Genomic DNA, 13,968 nt, shown 5'->3' on the forward strand with positions numbered 1-13,968 from the left:
GACCCAAGTTGTGAACAATGGACTTTGGAAGCTGTTGTTGACTTCCTAATGGTATGAGCTGTGTTTACATAAAAAGGACTGATTCATTTGGCCACCTGAGCCGATTATTGACTGGAAATGCTTACGTTCGGCTACTTGGAGTCCATTTTCAACCATTAATGGACCTCATTTTCCAAAGCAGTGGTGGAATTTTATGTGGGTGGCAATGCGCCATGTCACCTGACCACAATTGTTCCCAATTGGTTTGAAGAACATTCTGGACTCTTCGAGCGTATGGTTTGACTACCCAGACCGCCCGACATGAAAACCATCGATCATTTGTGGCTCATAATCGAGAGGTCAGTTTGTGCACTACGTCCTGCACCGACAACACTTTCGCAATTATGGACAGCTTAGAGACAACATGGCTCAATATTTGTGCAGGGGACTTCCAACGACTTGTTGACTCCATGCCACGTCGAGTTGCTGCACTACATCAGGCACTATATTAGAAGGTATCCCGTGATTATTCGTTAACTTAATGGAATTACCATGTGTTTTTTGGTTTTAAATTGAATATAGCTTAAGTACAGTGTCTAATGTCAATTTGCGCATGCACAACATCTATATTCTCGATGCTGTATTGACTACCATCACTGTGAAGTAACGTAGCTCACATAAGTTTTAAGATCGGGTTTCGTTTCGCAATTTCATTGGACTGCAAGAACCGATTATTTCGAAGCTGCTCATGACCACTGAAGAAACATTTATCAGCATGGCAAAAACATGAGGCAGTCCATAAAACTGGGCGGTAGGCTAATATGTTTTACAAAATGTTTCGTAACAGCAAAGTCTCGCGGTTTATAACTTGTGTTTACTTTCGGACATAGACTGGAGATTACATTAAGTGTTCTGGCCACTTCAGTCGTTGGTCTATGCCCAAAGAATTTCAGCAGATACATTATTTGTGATAAATAACATCGACTATTGCGTATCATGCTTCCATTAGATTAATAAGAAAACAAAAGGTGAATGAAAATTGGAAGTAGCTTGATGCGAACCTGCTACCTTTCTCTTTCGAGTTCACAATGCTATCAACTATGCTACGGCTTCAACATGGCTGTAGGACTTCAGATACATACTATACACTGTCTAACGACTGTATCTTCAAATTTTGTAATTTGGTATTTAACTGTGACACATAGTAGGATACCCAGGCCGGCCGTAAGTTACTCACAAAATTGTAAATGTCAGCGTGATCCGATCGAAACGAAGAGTTAAAACAAGTACGAAAACTCTCATACGTATTTTGTTATCCAACGGGCAGACATCTCAGCATCCCAAACGTACTCGTATTTATACACTCTTCTACCTGAATGGTAAGGTCGATCAGTGGACCTTTCATTAACCTTTCCTGAACTTCGGAGTTAGTGTCCTACCCCTGTCACTGTTACAACTTCCATACATGTACATGAAAGAAGGTAAACAATAGCAATGGTAATGTTTCGAACTTATGCCCTTACAGTTGTCTTAATTGACTTTCACTGCGTTCCTTAGCAATAAAGCGGCGTAACTGATCCGTGTGTGAGACGTGAAAACTTTGTGACAATGCTCGACTGTTTTGATCTAGTCTAGAATTTGTTGCAAAACACATGGGAAATGACCTAAAAATTTTAAGAAAAACGAAGTACACGCGAGCAGCTAGGACACTTGGAGCGGAAAGTGATAAAGTGTTTCGTCGTCTCTCAGACACATGGTGCGCTGTGCCCAGCGTGTAGCTTCTGTTGCCCTCGCGGTTTTCCCCTCATCAGGTTTCATCCACACCCACTGAAGAAAAGTACATTCGGAGTGGCGCTTGGTTTATTTCTGGAGCTTGTTTTTCGTAGTGCGCGCGACCGCTACGGTCGCAGGTTCGAATCCTGCCTCGGGCATGGATGTGTGTGATGTCCTTAGGTTAGTTAGGTTTAAGTAGTTCTAAGTTCTAGGGGACTGATGACCTCAGATGTTAAGTCCCATAGTGCTCAGAGCCATTTTTTTTTCGTAGTGGCGTCCCTTTAAGCGCCGAGGTTAAGGATTTCGACAGGGTTGGCTGGAGGGGCCGAAATGTCTGTCTCCATCTACAGGACCTCTTGGCCTGTTTTTTGGAGACCACCACACTCATATACTCTCTAGCGGATGATAATGTCTCGTCTGCAATGTATGCAGTTCCCCGTGGTGGCTGCTATTCAGCATAGGCGCTTCAGGACCAATAGTTACGACAGAGTTTCACGCAAGGATGTAAGCCCATTACACTAAGCGACTTGTGAGAACCGCCTGAAGATAGTTCCTGGGCATACTGTGTACACCAGGTCGGCCACTGTGGGGCATATGTCTCCGGCGTACTCCTTATGACGACGAGCCCTAATCAGGGCCATGAAATTACAGGCTACAGGGGCACGAAAAATTGTAGGCTAAAATTCTGGAAAATAAACGAGTGGTGAACTGAATGATACACACCTGATAGAGCGCAGTAAATTTGTGATATATTCTCAGGTATCAGGAGGGGACTCTGATCAAATCTCCTTAACCCAAGTCAGGGAACGATAAATTTTATCGGCGGCCATGGTCTCTTCCAGCAGTATTTGTTAAAATTATGAAACGGCACTAAAAAATGTGTCACTGTGGAAAGGTCGGGACTTCCAAGCACTAGTACTGGTTTGCCCACTTACGTTAGAGAGCAAGTTCCATCACAACATTTTCATAACCTTCAAAAGCCGTCATCTCACGGGACCTAAAAGCGTACGGGGATGAGGAGCTGGTGACGTTACAGCGTGGAATTCCACCTTCCACAACACTGCCAAGAGTAAAATGTCAGATTTTTGCTTCGTGGGGAGGAATGAGGCCAATGAGAGGCGATATCGGTTTTACATCACAAGGACTTTGTATTCGGTGTTATTTTTTATTTTATTTTTTATTAAAGAGTATGTGGCATGAATATAAGCTGTTTTAGAGCATCAGCAAATTGGGGCTCTCTCGAAAACACGTCGGTTTAGGTACCATTTGTTATAACAGAATAACAGGAAACTACATATGAGAACTAAAGGCTTCCCACATTTGATGCTTATAGTGTTACAACTTGTGTGTTCTGAAAGTACACCATTTCAATCCTATAATGATCTATCAAATGCGTGTCGTTTTGGGTATCCTACAATCTGTCAGAGTTAAATATCAAATTACGAAATTTGAAGATACAGTTGTTACACAGTGTATAGTATGTATCTGAAGCCCTACAGCCATGTTGAAGCCGTAGCATAGTTGATAGCATTGTGAACTCGAAAGAGAAAGGTAGCAGGTTCGCGTCACGCTACTTCCAATTTTCTTTCACCTTTTGTTTTCATATTAATCTAATGGAAGCATGACACGCAATAGTCGATGTTATTTATCACAAATAATGTATCTGCTGAAATTCTTTGGGCATAGGCCAACGACTGAAGTGGCCAGAACACTTAATGTAATCTCCAGTCTATGTCCGAAAGTAAACACAAGTTATAAACCGCGAGACTTTGCTGTTACGAAACATTTTGTAAAACATATTAGCCTACCGCCCAGTTTTATGGAATGCCTCATGTTTTTGCCATGCTGATAAATGTTTCTTCAGTGGTCATGAGCAGCTTCGAAATAATCGGTTCTTGCAGTCCAATGAAATTGCGAAACGAAACCCGATCTTAAAACTTATGTGAAATACGTTACTACAGAGTGATGGTAGTCAATACAGCATCGACAATATAGATGTTGTGCATGCGCAAATTGACATTAGACACTGTACTTAAGCTATATTCAATTTAAAACCAAAAAACACATGGTAATTCCATTAAGTTAACGAATAATCACGGGATACCTTCTAATATAGTGCCTGACGTAGTGCAGCAACTCGACGTGGCATGGAGTCAACAAGTCGTTGGATATCCCCTGCACAAATATTGAGCCATGTTGTCTCTAAGCTGTCCATAATTGTGAAAGTGTCGTCGGTGCAGGACGTAGTGCACAAACTGACCTCTCGATTATGAGCCACAAATGATCGATGGTTTTCATGTCGGGCGGTCTGGGTAGTCAAACCATACGCTCGAAGTGTCCAGAATGTTCTTCAAACCAATCGGGAACAATTGTGGTCAGGTGACATGGCGCATTGTCACCCACATAAAATTCCACCACTGGTTTGGAAAATGAGGTCCATTAATGGTTGAAAATGGACTCCAAGTAGCCGAACGTAAGCATTTCCAGTCAATAATCGGTTCAGGTGGCCAAATGAATCAGTCCTTTTTATGTAAACACAGCTCATACCATTAGGAAGTCACCAACAGCTTCCAAAGTCCATTGTTCACAACTTGGGTCCATGGCTTGGTGCACTCTGCTCTTACCAACTGGAATCCGGAGTGTTCTTCAAGCCAATCCCACAATCGGCCCTTACCAACTGAAAAAGAGACTCATCTGTCCACGATTTACCAGTCGTCTAGGGTCCAAACGATATGGTCGTGAGTCCAGCAGAGGCGCTGCATGCGGTGTCGTGCTCCTAGCAAAGCTACTTGCATCGGTCGTCTGCTACTATAGCTCGTTAACGCCAGATTTCATCGAACTGTCCCAACGAATACGTTCCTTGTACATCGCATATTGATTTCTGCGGTTATTTCAAGCAGTGCTCTTTGTCTGTCAGCACTGACAACTCGCAAACGCCGCTGTTTTCGGTCATTAAGTGAAAGCCGTCGGCCACTGCGTTCTCCTTGGCATATCGCTGTTTTTGACTATTGTCACCTCAGTGTATGTTAGAACGTTTTTCAGAATTATGTAGTGTTCCTATACAACAACCCGCTGTTCAAGTCATCGACCATTCCGGAATCTTCATCGCGTTTCTCTCCGGTCTTTTTCGGCAACGGCCAACACACAGTTAACGGACTTATTTTACTCGTGTCCACTTTCTTAAACAAACTTTGTTATTTGCGCGCCGGATGCAGCCAAGAGCTGCCGCTGGAGAGCGCTGCGGACGCAAATCATGTTAGGAGCATTTTCCTCGAGATGTAGGAGGTCATTTCAGAGAGTGCAGCAACCGTAACGTATCCCACGTCTGGCTCGCTTCGCGATGAGAAACACGTCCCTTGTGAGGGACTCAGAACTGTGGTCCTCAGAGACCACAACTGCGCACAGAGAAATAAAGTACAGCTCCGTAACTTCCTGTGGCACCGATCCTAGCCACGTGTCGAGATGCGTACATGGGCGAGGTCGAGAGGTCATTAACAAAGACTCTGTGTAATTTGAAATGAACACACATTTGTAAGGAATATGAACTATTTCTGCTATTGATTTGGTGTGCAAACTACTTCCACAGAAAAAAGATCAGAGAGAAAGGAGCTACAGCCAGACTCATTGTGTGTTGGGTAGCAGTATTCCGGAGTAGGATTAATAGAGGATATACTTATTTCCTTAAAATGGCGCTTACCGTTAAAATGCGCTACAAATCTGAATGGTTCCTTCTTTTTCAATGCGGTATAGCCATACGAAAAATCACTGTGCTCGAGTCTGTTGGTACCAATGCAGGATGAAAAACCTCAATGGACCGAAGACACTGCCTATATTCTGGGTCCCTGCTTGGGTCAGTAATGTTCCCAGCAGTCGTTACAACAACTATATTCTGTGGTCGTAGTTTTACTGTAGATTGGTCACTCAGAGGCAATAAAACGGTGCCCTGCCATCTCGCTTCCTTCATTTTAGCGGCTGCAGTTGGACTGTGCACTTTGGAAAAAGTTGAAATGTGTGTGAAATCTTATGGGACTTAACTGCTAAGGTCATCAGTCCCTAAGCTTACACACTACATGAACTAAATTATCCTAAGGACAAACACACCCACCCATGCCCGAAGGAGGACTCGAACCTCCACCGGGACCAGCCGCACTGTCCATGACTGCAGCGACTGAGACCGCTCAGCTAATCCCGCGCGGCGTGTACTTTGGAGCCACCAACGTAGACCTAGTCAGCTCTTGGCACTTACCATTTTGGTCGTGATGCAGTTTTACTGTCCATTGCCTTAGACAGAAGCTCTTTATATTGTCCACGATTAAATAGCACCATTTCGACACGGCGAACACAAGGACATCGTGGAGAAGCGGTGAGGCAGCGTACCAGCTATAGTAAACCTACATCAGCATCGTCATGTTGTAAGAAGTCACCGCAAACTATTCCCCGTCTCTCTAACTTCCCTCCCCTCCCAAATTTCCTTTGTCGCCTCAGTCATTCTCTTATGCGTTCCGCCCTGTGCATCTACATCAACACTTCACAACCCACCTGACGGCGTGCAACGAAGGGTACTTCTGCCGCCACTAACTAATCCCCCCTTCCCTGTTCCACTCCCGAAACGCGCGGGAAGCATGATTGTCGGTAAGGCTTTTTATTAAGGGCAATTTCTCGAATTTTATCGTCGTGGTCATTTCACGAGATTTATGTATGTGGGAGGAAGCAGCATGGTATCCGACTCTTCCAGGAAAATACCCTATTGAAATTTCAGTACTAGGGCACTCCGTGATCCACGACGACTCTTTTGTACCGTTCTCCAATGGAGTTTGTCGAGTATAACGCTCTAGCGTCGACCAAACGATCCCGTGACGAAACGCAACGCCCTTCCTTAGATCGTATCTACCTCTTCTTTGAACCCTACCTGGTAAGGGTCGCAGATTGACGAACAATACTCAAGAATCGGTTGAACACGCGCCTTGCAAGACACTTCTTTCGTGGATGAGTTCATTTCCTGAAGATCCTTTTCCAACTTTTTTTTTTAGAGGCTATTCTACTTAAGGTCGCTCTAGATAGTTACTCCTAGATATTTGACAGTGGTCACTGTTTCCAGAAATCTGTCATCAGTACTTTAAAGTAGTGAAGTTATTTCCCTATGTATGCACAATATGTTTCACTTATTCAGGTTCACGCTCGACTGCCAGAGCCGGCACCTTTCGTCAATCGGGCGGGCAGTCATTCAGCCACTCACACTCTCTCTCTCTCTCTCTCTCTCTCTCTCTCTCTCTCTCTCTCTCTCACATCTCTTTCACGCCCTCTGCCCCCTCCACTCAAATTCTCTGATTATTCAACCACGGTAAAGCACCACAGTCTAGCAGCCAGATCATTTTATGGAACCATCAGTGTTTTGTATTTTATGTCGTGTACCAACAACTCGGCATCTCTTTTTGCAAAGGAAGGGCAAGGCTGTGCTGAGCTATGTGAATTTATTTTTACATCGATACATGCTAATTCTTTTCAATAATCGATTTCCTGTGTTGTAACCTCGGTCCACCCTCTTCAGCTTCCTAAGTAGTTATCTTGAAACCTCCTAAAAGTAGATATGACACCGATAGCTTCCACGGTCGGTACTAAGAAACAGATAAAATTCAATTTCCTACTGCTCACGGGCAGCTGACATTAAGACGAAACCGGGGAGGCAAAACAACATTACACTCCTTGTGCAACATCTTGCCAGCGATGGAAGTTAATGCAAACTTAAATATCAGAACGTATACTTTTGCTGTGACATTGTTATTGTAAGTAGCGTACAGAAATTAGTTTTAGAACCACAAAAGCGACAGTTCCCACGGACCTATGAAGTTTCGAGTTGTGGCGTAACACGTAACAAGTTAACAGACCTCCACATTCAGACCTTTTCAGTGTTTGGACGTGTATTTGAGAAGAGCGGGGTTCAAATCTCGCCTAGCCATCCACATTTAATATTCTGTAACTTCTCTAATTTTTCTAGTTCGCTAGCCAGGGTATTTCCTTTGAAAATGGCAGAGAAGATATCCTTTCCCACACCTCTTAATTATAAGCTTATGCTACGGCTGCACTCTCTTCGTTGTCAATGGTACGTCAGTCTGTGATAATCATTCCTTCCTTTTAAAGTCATGTTGAAAGACAAAAATAGCAAATACAGGATGTTTCGCAAATCATAGAACTCATTTCTATAATATGCAGAGAACACTTAGTAGACGAAGTTCTACTTGGGAACACATGCCCGGATACTGTCCATTTCCATGTTGCAAGAAAATCAAAATCGATTCACGGTTTTATCTCTCGCGCCACACATTCGCGTGTACTGCAACACACCTACGGTGTCAATGTACCAACAGTTATCATCGACGGTAGTTTGGCCGTGCTTCTTTTATTGCAGCCTAGCTGATCAGAAGCATCAAATTCTTCTACAGTATGGGATCGATTTCGTGGAAGAAGAGGGAACTCAGCGTTCGAAGAGAATGTCGTATATTACTTTTTCTTCACGGCCTTCGGATTCGTTTGTTTTGACGTTTCCTTCAGGTCTCCGTGAGGAGTTTTGTTTATGGGACGGCCACGTAGCCTGAGGAGTACCTCGTTGCACGGGTTACATGCGCGGCAGAAATGATTCGCCACGTAATTTTGCTCGAGTGCTGCCAAACTAAATGTGCAAAACTTAATGTCAGGTGAAGGTTTGTCAACTCTCATGGCGGTCGTCTTAACAAATTGTTTTTGTATGTATGTCCCTAGGTAAGAATATTAGCGCGGGAGGTAAAAAGTTGTATCGATTTGGTTTCCCTTGTAACGTGGCAAAAGATTGTTTCTGGCAAAATACTATGATGTATGACTGACTGTTAAGTTCATATGAAATCAGAAATATCTACTAATGTTTATGTCTCTAGTAAAATGAATTTTCAGTCTAGATTGTAAAATAAGTTTCTTACTGTTCATGTTAGCTGATTTTCCCATCGCTGCCTGACAGAACAACGTGATAATTATAATTTTATGCTTTTCAGTTATAATTACATTTTGGCTCATTTCGTTTTCCGAGAAACAGAAAAAGACAAAATACTATCGAGATGGATGACACTAGCTAATTCATACTTTAATTCACACTGCCACTCACAAACTAAGCCTCTGAAATTAAATATACAGAGCCAGACTCAAATGAGTGTTTCGTATAATTATCCACATTCTGAGAACTAATTGAAACAGGAGATGTACATTCAGTCCAAACAAGCAACATGATAATTCTGTTAGACTTACGGAAAGCAGCCGTTTCTAATGATTTGCTTGAAGTGCTCTTCTTATGTCGCTCTCGTTGCTACGCCGCGTAGGTCTCGACAGACGGCACATACTTTTCAGAAATATCTGACACCTACAGAGATTTCGCTGAAATACGTTGGCTACTGTCTAATGTCATTTTAATTACGGTTTTAATATATCAATGTACGATTCGAAGTCGCAGTTTCTTCAAGAGTACATTGCTTTGTACTGATCTTCATTATCATGTCAGACCACCAGACACGCATGTCTGTGGAACTTACAGTGCATTCATAAATGCAATTTGCGAGACTAAGGCCGAATACATACAGAATTCAAAAAGAATATCCGCAGATTTTTGTTAAAACTTATAATATGCCTCCGTAGAAGTCAACAAAATTCGCACGTATACTATAAGTTTCAAAAACATTTATATACAGGGAGTTTGTTTTAACTTGTTGCTGACCGCTGTGGTCGAGCGATTCTAGACGCTTCAGTCCTGAACCACGGCCGGCCGCGGTGGTCTCGCGGTTCTAGGCGCGCATTCCGGAACCGCGCGACTGCTACGGTCGCAGGTTCGAATCCTCCCTCGGACATGGTAGTGTGTGATGTCCTTAGGTTAGTTAGGTTTAAGTAGTTCTAAGTCTAGGGGACTGACGTCCTCAGTTTGTAAGCCCCACAGTGCTTATACCCATTTGAACCATTTTAAACTTTTTACAACTAAATATCTCGAAAATGACCCATCGTACGAAAAAATGTTGTAGGTGAAAAGTTGATATTAGCAAAGGGGAGCTCTGTCTGTGCTACAACCGACCACATCCTAACCACACCTCCTGCAAGGCCGGGTGTAGCATTGTGTTTTCAAATGGTAACCCCCCCCCCCCTATTTTTATTGCATAAGCGTATTCTGAAAAATAGCGTACGGTTTACTCAAACCAATGTTTTTCATTCGTGTAATCGACAAACGTCAAGAGTGCCTGTTTTTGCAATTAAGAAACGGCGCATTTGGTTTGACATTTCATTTACGATGTAAATGCAAACTTTTATGTCTGACGTCCAAATGTTATTTGATTGTTGCAAACCTACAGTATAAACAATATCGCTAGACTTTCAGATTTCTGGCAGATAAGCTACTTGTATGGTAACGTGGTTTTCTTTTCCCTACAAAGTTGACTGTGGTGTGTCCCCAAACCATCAAAATGGTTGATTTCAGCTCCACCTTCAAACCCCGGCATCAGGGTTACTGATTTCGCTGTGTGTTTCCATACGGCCGCCGTAATTCTCGTGCTGGCCGCTACGCGACTGCTGGCGGAATACAAACCGTTATAGTCGGGTAAAATATCCAGGAAATGACAGTGACAGGCCCACCTGCCGTGGATACTCACCGAAATCAAGCAGCCCAATAGGGAGAGGCAAGGGGAGTAACAGAAATCAAGCACCCGATGGTGAGAAGCAAGAGGCCTCACCTGAGTCAAGCATCCCGAAGGGGACAACTATTGTATCCACGTTATTGTTTCTGGATCTACATCTACATCTACATCTACATCCATACTCCGCCAGCCACCTGACGGTGTGTGGCGGAGGGTACCTTGAGTACCTCTATCGGTTCTCCCTTCTATTCCAGTCTCGTATTGTTCGTGGAAAGAAGGATTGTCGGTATGCCTCTGTGTGGGCTCTAATTTCTCTGATTTTATCCTCATGGTCTCTTCGCGAGATATACGTAGTAGGGAGCAATATACTGCTTGACTCCTCGGTGAAGGTATGTTCTCGAAACTTCAACAAAAGCCCGTACCGAGCTACTGAGCGTCTCTCCTGCAGAGTCTTCCACTGGAGTTTATCTATCATCTCCGTAACGCTTTCGCGATAACTGAATGATCCTGTAACGAAGCGCGCTGCTCTCCGTTGGATCTTCTCTAACTCTTCTATCAACCCTATCTGGTACGGATTCCACGCTGCTGAGCAGTATTCAAGCAGCGGGCGAACAAGCGTACTGTAACCTACTTCCTTTGTATTCGGATTGCATTTGCTTAGGATTCTTCCAATGAATCTCAGTCTGGCATCTGCTTTACCGACGATCGACTTTATATGATCATTCCATTTTAAATCATTCCTAATGCCTACTCCCAGATAATTTATAGAATTAACTGCTTCCAGTTGCTGACCTGCTATATTGTAGCTAAATGATATGGGATCTATCTTTCTATGTATTCGCAGCACATTACACTTGTCTACATTGAGATTCAATTGCCGTTCCCTGCACCATGCGTCAATTCGCTGCAGATCCTCCTGCATTTCAGTACAATTTTCCATTGTTACAACCTCTCGATATACCACAGCATCATCCGCAAAAAGCCTCAGTGAACTTCCGATATCATCCACAAGGTCATTTATGTATATTGTGAATAGCAACGGTCCTACGACACTCCCCTGCGGCACACCTGAAATCATTCTTACTTCGGAAGACTTCTCTCCATTGAGAATGCCATACTGCGTTCTGTTATCTAGGAACTCTTCAATCCAATCACACAATTGGTCTGATAGTCTATATGCTCTTACTCTGTTCATTAAACTACTGTGGGAACTGTATCGACCGCCTTGCGGAAGTCAAGAAACACGGCATCTACCTGGCAACCCGTGTCTATGGCCCTCTGAGTCTCGTGGACGAATAGCGCGAGCTGGGTTTCACACGATCGTCTTTTTCGAAACCCATGCTGATTCCTACAGAGTAGATTTCTAGTTTCCAGAAAAGTCATTAGACTCGAACATAATATGGGTTCCAAAATTCTACAACTGATAGACGTTAGAGGTATATGTCTATAGTTCTGCACATCTGTTCGACGTCCCTTCTTGAAAACGGGTATCACCTGTGCCCTTTTCCAATCCTTTGGAACGATACACTCTTCTAGAGACCTACGGTACACCACTGCAAGAAGGGGGGCAAGTTCCTTCGCGTATCACCCCAAACACAGTTTATAATCAGACGCTGAAACCGCTAACATGAAGTACAACACATTTAAATTTGCAGCGCTTCAGTAAATTTAGAACACAAATATCAACCGTTAGAACACAAAGGTTTATATTTACATCGTAAATGAAATGTAGAATCAGTTGCGTCGGTTCTTAATTGAAAAACGGGCATGTTTAGTATTTGTCGATTACATCGCAATCTACCACGAATCACAAACAATAGTTTGAGCAAACCGTACGTATTTCATGGCGTAGATTCCGAATATGCAGTAAATATGTGGACTTTCCATTTTAAAACACGGAGTTTAACCTGCTCACGTAGGAGGGTTGGTTAGGAGGCGGCCAATTGTAGCACAGACAGATGTTCCCTTTATTAATATTAACTTTTGCCTGCAACTTCTTTTCGTACACTGCGTCGTTCTCGAGATATTCAATTATCTCAAGGTAAAACATACACACTGTACAATCTTCATTTTTTTCCAGTTTTCCGTTATTCCTTAGGTGCTTCTAAGCTCACGGAAGTATGTTCGGTCTATGGAACTAAATTAAAGGCAGTTTGCTTTTTGTCATTTTTTGCCATCTTTTATTTATGAAGCATCTTCAGTGACCTGTAACAGATGTTTCTTTTTGTACATATAATGAATGTATTATGTAGTAGTTATAATATGTTACTATGTTACATTTTGTCATGTTTTTCTCTTGTTTTCATATTAGACACAATTTTTGTAGAACAAATTTCGTGAGGTTAAATTATCGTTTCGTGTTCCTAGTGATTTCCGGTGTTGTTAGTCCATGTGTGTGGTCCTGGAGACGTGTTCATTTGACACCCATGCTCCACCTGGCCGATTCCCGACGTTTTTTCACCCACATTTATTGCAACACATCACTTGCACTGCTCGTTTTGTGATCAACATATGAGTGTTTAAAGTGTGTAGTGTTGCAGACTGTCGCTCTTTGTTTATCTTTCGTCTTTCATTTGTGTTGTGTGTGTGGTTCGATATTTCTCATTTGTTTTGTATGCGTGTGTATTTTGTTATAGGTGTATGTGTCGTTCCTTGTGAGACGATGTTTTTTATTTTTTCTAAGTGTATATTTGTGTGTGTGTGTGTGTGTGTGTGTGTGTGTGTGAGGGAGAGGGACACACACGGTCATTGACTACTTTCTTTTTCATTGCAAGGTTTCTCTGTATGTGAAAGATTCCTTGTAATGTCATTAGTTTTTTGTTGTGATTGTTCACTCTAATAATTTTCATGTCTTGTTCCGTGTTGCATGGTTGATGTCCACGCCTTATCAAGGTAGACTGGCTATTTTCATACTTCCGGCTGCTCGTAAGTTATTTATATCTAGTTCTGAAATTCCTGCCAATCATCCCCAGATACACTTATCCACATTTCCGGCATTCTAACTTGTATATACGTGCTGCTTGGTATTTATCTGGTTTGTGTGTTGTTGCTGTTCGTAAATGCGACTGGCGTGTGTTTCTTGTTCTGTGAGTAAAGTGCAATACCTGTTCCTTTAATATATTTGCCCTCCTGTGTGTTGACTCATGTTTGTATGTTGATGTATACAATTTCTTTCTGTTAGTCATATCACGTGTGTTACTGTTTCGTGTTTCCGTGTGTGCTGTAGTGCCTGTGGGGTTCTTTGGAGTTTGTGTTCTCTGCTTGTTTTCATTTTTCTTCTGCTGTGTTTCGGTTTTTTTGTTGTCTTTGTAGTATACGAGTCTTGTAACCATTGTTTGCGGCTATGAGTTATTATTATTTTTCATAGCTTTCTTTGTTAAGTGGAATATTATTTTGTCTGTGTCTGGCCGCTGCTTCTATATTTTGCGGGTGGCTGGATGAGACATGTATAATGCTATCTGTGGTTGTTAGCTTTCTGATGATGTCAAATGTGTGCTTACTGCTGTCTCTATTTATTGCTATATCCAAGAAATGTATTTTTGTGTTTCCTTTTTTCAGTGAACTGAATATTTTTATG

At 42.6% G+C, this 13,968-nt stretch overlaps 1 protein-coding gene across 2 annotated transcripts in view; it reads right to left on the reverse strand.

The window, feature by feature from the left end:
• The window catches only part of LOC126470633 (cAMP-specific 3',5'-cyclic phosphodiesterase-like), a 929,897-nt gene that overhangs the window by 401,096 nt on the left and 514,833 nt on the right, over positions 1 to 13,968 (reverse strand). The window lies entirely within an intron of this gene.

Source organism: Schistocerca serialis, chromosome 3, assembly GCF_023864345.2.
Source record: "Schistocerca serialis cubense isolate TAMUIC-IGC-003099 chromosome 3, iqSchSeri2.2, whole genome shotgun sequence".
In the NCBI taxonomy this organism is placed as follows: Eukaryota; Metazoa; Arthropoda; class Insecta; order Orthoptera; family Acrididae; genus Schistocerca; species Schistocerca serialis.